This window comes from Musca domestica, unplaced genomic scaffold (assembly GCF_030504385.1).
Source record: "Musca domestica strain aabys unplaced genomic scaffold, Musca_domestica.polishedcontigs.V.1.1 1, whole genome shotgun sequence".
Lineage (NCBI taxonomy): Eukaryota > Metazoa > Arthropoda > Insecta > Diptera > Muscidae > Musca > Musca domestica.
The window spans coordinates 20,164,769-20,172,824 of NW_026712114.1; the positions used below are offsets into that span (position 1 = coordinate 20,164,769).

General features: G+C 34.2%; 1 long non-coding RNA gene across 1 annotated transcript; it reads left to right on the forward strand.

The window, feature by feature from the left end:
• Positions 1–2,183: 2,183 nt before the first annotated feature.
• LOC131803054 (uncharacterized) lies at positions 2,184–3,161 on the forward strand. Its single transcript, XR_009342467.1, has 3 exons — positions 2,184–2,392; positions 2,446–2,509; positions 2,569–3,161. It is a non-coding gene; the product is annotated as an uncharacterized LOC131803054 (long non-coding RNA).
• Positions 3,162–8,056: the final 4,895 nt, after the last annotated feature.

The following is an 8,056-nucleotide window of genomic DNA, read 5'->3' on the forward strand; positions in this document are numbered from 1 at the left end:
AAAGAAGCGTTTTATGTATTCTCACCTTTAGGAAAATTGGACAAACATTGAAAATTTGAACATTCGACATATTTTAGTGACATTCATATAAATTCATGTGTTTAATTCGGGTATTAGGTAGGCCCATGGTACAATAAGGAGGAAGAACAGGATCGGGCCATAAATGCGATCTGTATATGATATCCTGATATCCTAACTACTTAGTTTTGTTAGCTGTAGAAATATTACCAAATGTTTAATTCAAAATGAAAATATGCCAAAAATATGACAAAATTGAAAAAATATGAGAAACTTTTACAAAATCAATATTTTCATCTTTAGAGAGATATTTTTATGCGATTTTTTTAGACGTTTTTTTCTTTCCTGCCAAGAGCCCATTCTGAATTAATGAGAACTGTCGAAATCAGTTCAGCCGTTCTCGACATATAAGAGATCTTTCAAGCATATCGTCTTTGATAGACATATATATCGCACATATTTTGCTATATATCCGATTTGTTGGATGTTAACATCAATGTAAAGGTCAGAAGTAACCTTGTGATGGCTTTGTTATTTCGCCGGGATTTAAAATATTCGCGGTTTAATGAAAAATTTTGAATTTTTTCAACACAAAAGATATGGTCTATTTTACCCGCTAAATATTACCCGATGACCACCAAAATTGGTAGGCTTTTTCCCCTCCCTAAACTCCAGCTATATGCGAAATTCCGCGCCGATTGGTCTATAATTGCGACCTGTATAGCTACTGCAAAATCCGACATTTTTTCAGTATTTGGCAATAGGGTTCTATTCTGGTCCAAGCCCCACCTACATTCTAAATTTCGTGAAGATCGGGCCATAATTGCGACCTGTAGAGTGATTACAAATTAACATGGACAGACGGACAGACGGACGGACGGACATACATAGCTAGATCGACTCAGCTCGGCGAGCTAGGAAGATCCATATATACTTTCCTATGTGGGAAACCAATATTTCGAGGTGTTACATAATTTTTGTACCAATCAAACTTATAATGTGTTTTTGTAAACAAAGTACAGGTCGCATTTTTTGCACGATCTGGATGAAATTTTGCACAAGTCATTTTTGACCCAAGGACGAACCCTATTGAAATTGGAGATAAACGGTCAAAATTTATATATAGTTCCCATATATATCTTCGTCCGATTTGCTTTTTATTGTGTCCCAAACCTGTAATATCAGCCCAAGTAATATGGAATTTTGCACTGCCGACGAAATTAGGCCTGAAAATAAGTATGCCAAATTTGATGAAAATCCGTTCAGATATAGCTATTGCTCCCATATATGTTGTTCATCCGATTTGTTATTTTTGTCCTCAGCAGCCTTAATATGCACTCTGTAACAATAAATAAAATCAAATACAGCTCAGAAATACCTTTGCTAAATTTTATCGAGATCGGTTTCAGATTTTTTATTGTGCACCAAACGTCTAATATTTGCCCAAATTGGATGAAATTGGCACTTACGATCGAATTGAGTCTAGAAACTAGTATGTCAAATTTGGTGAAGATCGGTTCAGATATAGCTATAGCTTCCATATACATTGTTCATCCGATTTGTTGAATTGGTCCTGCACAGCCGTAATATGCACTCCGTAGTAACGATATTCGGGGAAATATATCATATACAGCTCAGAAATATATTTGTCAAATTTTATCGAGATAGGTTTAGATTTGGATATAGCTCCCATATATATCTTTATCTGATTTCAAATTAATTGCGCACCAAATGGGTAATATAAGCCTAAATTGAAAAGACACAAATGCCTTGGCATATTTAGTCCTTCGGACTTTAAAGTGTAACTATAATCATAAAAACTTTTATTTGTTATGTGAAGCTCTACTAAATATGCAAAGTGGTGTAGGATATCATAGATTCGGCCCGACTTTAAGACTTTCTTTACTTGTTTAGTTATATTACACCACCTGGCCTAGTAGAATTCAAAACGACAAACTGCTTATAGTTTCTCTGCTTCAGAACCTATGAGAATCTACTAGTTTTGCCATTTTTTTCGATATCATCGTTTAATGTTGTAAAAAGTTGTATATTTTTGCAGTTCTGGAACAGAGCAAGCGTTGGTAAAAAGTTATATTTTTACTGTACAAATTATAAAACTGTAAGCTCAATTTTTCCTTTTACCTGCATAGGCTCTGAAATTTTAATTCAAAATTGTAATATCAATACAAAATGAAAATTTTCAAATTGTTTATTAATTCAAAAGGTTGAAGAAAGATATACAGGAATCAATTTTGGAAAATGTTATATAATGTACTCCTTTAAATTGGAGAGAAAGAGCCTATATCGACCATCAATCCTTGGGAGAATCAGTGTAACGTGGTGCAAATAAACCCAAAATATCCTCAAAATTTCTGTAAGTTTTTTCTAATTAAGAGCCTTCGTGATCTAATCAAACTCGATCTATAGCCAGTCCCAGATAAATAAAAATTAAGCCAAGATCACCAGGCTAAATAACAGAGGAATTCAAATGGTGAGTCTTATCTATCTTTCATTACGTTTGCTTTATTTCTTATAAGTTCTATCCTCCAGCATAAGATGGATGATATATGAAATCTGTCATTCCGTTTGCATCACCTTGAAAAATATTATATCATATCAGCGACCCACATCATAAAGAACACATATCCACCATTGGCATACAATTCTAAGTCTGCTTTTTAACTATGCCCGTCCATCCTTCTGTTGAAATCCATCGATTTTAAAGTACAGTGATTTAAATGTCTGAACTGAACTATCCAGTTCTCGAAACCTAGAAAATAATGCAAGTTCATTCTAGCATACAACAGAAAGAAGGATGTTGTTAAATCAACAATAAAAAACATGAATATTTTAAAGAAGTTAGGTTCCGAAGGAATGGGCCAATATTGTCCATTTCCTATCGGACCCACATAAATACCATATTAATATTATGACGTGTCAAGTTTGGACTATATTGGTTATTCCCATCACTTTATATAAGATATGTCATAATTTTTAGAAAATGTTGAAATGCGCGTTTGGTGCCAGATATAGTCGATCGAAATATTCCATTTTTATACTTTATCTAATACAGATAAAATATTGGCATGGTCGAACATTTGTATCCAATTTCATGCCAATTAATAAATTCCATATTCATCTCAGGTTTCTGGTTGAGAGAAATATTCAGATACAGCAAGTTCTAAAGAATTGCTGACTTGTTTTACAAGTTATGACAGATGGAATAATTGACAATGTTGACCCTTTGGAAGTGAGGTACCAGAAATGGTTCGCAGATATATATGTCTTGAGTTAGCAAAAATGTTTGTGTGTGTGAAATTTGAAGAGAGTTGGATGCTTATTTCGTTTTCATTTAGAGTTTTCTTTTTCAAAATCTTGAACTCTGTGTTGGGGCGGTACCCGGAAAAATGGTCATTTTTACAACAATTCTTGTGTTGATGGAAATATTGATATGTACCAAGTCTGAATGGAATCGGATGTTATGTTGCGTTTTATGAGCTTCATGGATATTCAAAATTTTGACACTCTTTGGGGTAGCTACCAGAAGGAGTGGACCGATCTCTACCATCTTTACAATATATATCGTGTTGATGGAAATACTGAGACGTGCCAAGGCTTAATGGAATCGGATGTTAAATTCGCGTTTTAAGAGCTTTATGGATATTAAAAACTTCGAACTTTTTTGGGGAGGTACCAATATATCAATATATTCCATCTTTACATCAGACCTTGGGTTAATAAAAAAAAATGTAATGTGCGTAATTTGAAGACAATCGGACTCCTACATGAAATTTTATAGGAGTTATTATTATTCAAAATTTTAACCTTTTGTGGTGGAGGTACTTGATGGAAGGGACCGATATTGTACGTTTTTGCACCCGACATAGAAATGGCGTAAATATTAGGATTTGCAAGGTTGGAGAAAAATCGGATTATCGTTTCTCTTTTTGTGAAGAAAATATATTTTTTTTGACTTCGACCTTTTGTGGGGGAGGTAGCAGAAGGAGTGGATATATTCCATCTCAACACCAGACGTTGGGTTAAAATAAATATTGGGATGTCTGAAATTTGAAGACAATCGGACTCTTACATCACATTTTACAAGAGTTGTAATTATTCCAAATTTTGAACCGTTGTGGGGGAGATACTTGATGGAGTAGACCAATATTGTCCATTTTCGCTCCTCACCTAGCACTAACGTAAATATTAGGATTTGCAAAGTTGAAGCAAAATCGGATTATCCTTTCTCTTTTTGTGCAGAAAAAATATATATATTTTTTGAAAATTTCAACCTTTTGTGGGGAAGGTACCAGAAGGAGTGGACCGATGTTGCCCATCTCCAAACTCGGTCTAAGTTTGATAATATTACGATGTACCAAGTTTGGACCAAATCGTATACTGCCTTCGAAAGTTATAGTGTGCACCATCCAGCAAGACAGACGGACGGACATTACTAGATCGAGTCCAAATGTCCTGAAACGGATTTGGTCCAAAGAGACCTAGGGTCTAAAACCGTCATTTCGATGAGGCAACCAAAGGTGCACATTTTCATCTGACCTCTTTGGCAAGTAAACACGATCATTTTGTTTGTTTACAAACTGCTGGACAACGAATGTTTTCTCATCTCATCGGCAGATCACCACTTTCGATCAACTCTTTAGCTCTTTTGAGCTACGCTACCAGTATCACGGTAACGAGCGATGGTACGGGACACAAAACATTTATCCACATTTAAATGTTGGAATGCTCTAACGGTAGCCACTTGTGGTTTTCCAGCCAAATATAAAGAAATCACACTATCACCCTTGAATTCCATCACGAATAACTTTTTTCTGGAAAATTCTCACCAAATTGTATACGCTTGTAAACATTATAGTGATAATTTTAACAGCTGTCGGACGAGTGGCTTAGAAATGACAGTTGCAGTTTTTTCATCTCACCCTGTTTATGTTAAAGAAGTCTGCAGCAATATATAAGTCAGATGTGTATTTTTTATTTTTTTTTTGTCTTTCAGTGTTAATCATTTTTCCGGTTTGATGGAAATTTTGGTATTTTTTCACAAAAAAAAATTATGGCGACTTCAATTCAGTAAAAAATCAGTTGTAGGCTCATTTCATCACCTGAATATATTGTTGTCGTTTCAAAAATTTATGGGCTGGTATTCTGTATATTTTCCCACCCAATACTTGCAGATATATTTCATATTTTTAATATTAGTTATTTATTTATTTCATTTTAGGTGCTAATTTAAAAACTTTAAAGAACTCCAAATACGTCTTTATGTGGATGAAATGGTGAGTACAATTTTATTCCTATAACAATTGTATTTGTGATATAAAGAATTATAAAAATATTTAAAACAATTTTTAGATTTTTATTGTTTTAATTTTGATTTTTTTTAATATTCGATCTGCTTATGAAAAACATCTCATAACTCCATAAATACTCATTTTCATCATTAACAAATCGTCCCGAACATTTCTGGAGCAGTCATTATGTAGACCATAGACTTATGGCTGCTCACAAAAGAATTGCTTTTCATTTCGCTGCCACTCTAATTTAAAAATATAAACATTAAACCGAATCGATTCATGGAGAATTGGTTTCATGCACACAATTTTTTTGGTTTGGTTTAATTACACTTTCTAAAGTTTATCATGAATCTTCTCTGCAACAACAACGACGCCAACAAAAGCATCCAACAATAGATCGGGAAATATTATTCATTGTTTTTTATGCAAAACATGTGTAGATTTGCGACACCCTTTTGTTAAACAATTTTTCCTTTTGTTTTCACAGCAGTCCGTTAAGTATTCATGGCAGCGATACAAAAATGGTAACGCGTAGCTGTTTAACGAGGACACCGAAAAAAAAAACAAAACAACAACATCAACATCAACACAGCATAAACGGCTTTCATTAAATGTCCTGGGCCTTCTCCCGCCTACAAATGAGAGAGCAGCATACAAAAAAGACACAGACACACACTCACAAAATGATGTGTCCTCATTGTAGTAGGCTATGCCTATAGAGGATGATATTGTAGACAGACCGAGCAACCGACAGACAGACAGACGGACAGATTCATATACAAAAACAATAAGCAATAAATTCAATTGAAAATCGTTACATGTCAATGCATTAATCGCACATAATCCCATTATATGATGCTCATGCCAGGATATGCTTTCACAAAATACAAACATAACGCCAATAGACTATACATGTGTATAAATATTATATATATTCGTGGGGGTGTATGCATGTGTGTGTGTTTGTATGTGGAGGGAACGCACTTTCATGCAAAACGATTTTAACAGTTTGCGGAATGTGAGTTGAGACTGGACATTGGCAATTATTATAGGATTGCATCCTCCCAATAGAAAACCAAAAATCCAAAGGAAACCAAAAGCGAACTTGGAACACCTAATCAAAATTTTGTAGAAATATTGCCAGTAGATTGGGGTTAATCGGGGAATAAATTTACATTTTATATGAGCTATAATTATTGTATATTCTGTTTCTTTGTGGAGGACTGATATTTGCATTTTTGCACCTTTAGGATTGATACAATCCTTGATTTATTTTTTTCCAAAAAATTTGAACATTTGCGACCCTTAGTGGGCTGATGTAGTCATATTCATACCCTTCAACACTATTTTGTGAGGCTATAATTTTGATTGAGTCAAAAAGTCTTAACGACAAAGTCTTAGATTCTCTAAGTAGTGTGTCCATATAAGTCAAATATAATTTTTAAGATAATTGGGATTTTTTAGAGGATGAAATAATCAAAAAACATATTTTTCCTGATTTTTCAGGTGTTCTGCTGGTCGCAATTGTAGGCCAATCGGCAAGTATCATTGTATGGGTTTAATGTTTCAGACAAGCCCACCATAATGTAGGGTCATGGGATTATACTAAACGCATGAACTGAACAAAGACATTTACAATATGCCCATTCTATCGGGAATATTTTGAATGTCTCCCGGTGAAATCGCAAATTAAAACAAGTAAAAAAGCTGTACCTTCAGCCGGGCCGAATTTTGAATACCCTCCACCATTTGGTACACATTTAGTACGTTTCAAAAAAAATAAAATCCGTTAAAAAATTCCGTTAACATTTTAAAAATGACAAATGTAGCCGAATATTAGGGCCTATACGACGACTTGGACCTCCATAGGCAATTTTTGTCAAAAGCTATTACAATATTCAAATGCGAAACTTGAGGAAAAATCATCAAAATACCGAATATAGGGAGGTACCATGGGGGTTATAAAACGTTAACCAGCATAGAAAATTTTCTAGCATAGGCTGTAGTATGCATCACGAACTACAAATAACAATATATTTTTTTAGATGAAACTCAATTTAGTCTTGACGGTACATCGTAAAATTATTACTAAACTTTGATCGAGTTCGGAGATGAGCCATATCGGTCCACTCCTTCTGCTACCTCCTCACAAAAGTGCGAAATTTTTCATTTTTCCTTGAGAAAGGATAATCCGATTTTGCTCCAAATTCAGTGCAATTTCAGGTGCGAAAATGGACAATATAGGTCCGCTCCATCAAGTACTTCCTCCATAAAGGGTAAACATTTTGAATAAATTTAACTTTTATAAAATGTGATGTCAGAATCTGAGTGTCTTCAAATTACTTACATCAAAATATTTCTATCAACCCAAGGTCTGATGTAAAGATGGTCTATAACCACGCGTTGACCGGTTTATAATTGTGACCTATATAACAACTGTTAAATAAGTCAAAGATATCAAGTTTGAGTATGTTCTAGCTCCTTAATATTTTGCGATTATCTCCCCCAATCATTAATATATCTCTATTTCTAGAGGATCGGACCATAATTGCGACTTGTGGCGTGGTTACAAATTAAAATGGACAGACGAGCAGACAGAAGCATATATCTAGGTCGATTCAGCTAGGTGAGATTGTGATATCTACAGAGTGAGATAAAAAAAATGCAACAAAGTCAAACGCCACAATTTAATTTTTTTTTTTTTTTTTTTTTGAAATTTTATTGAA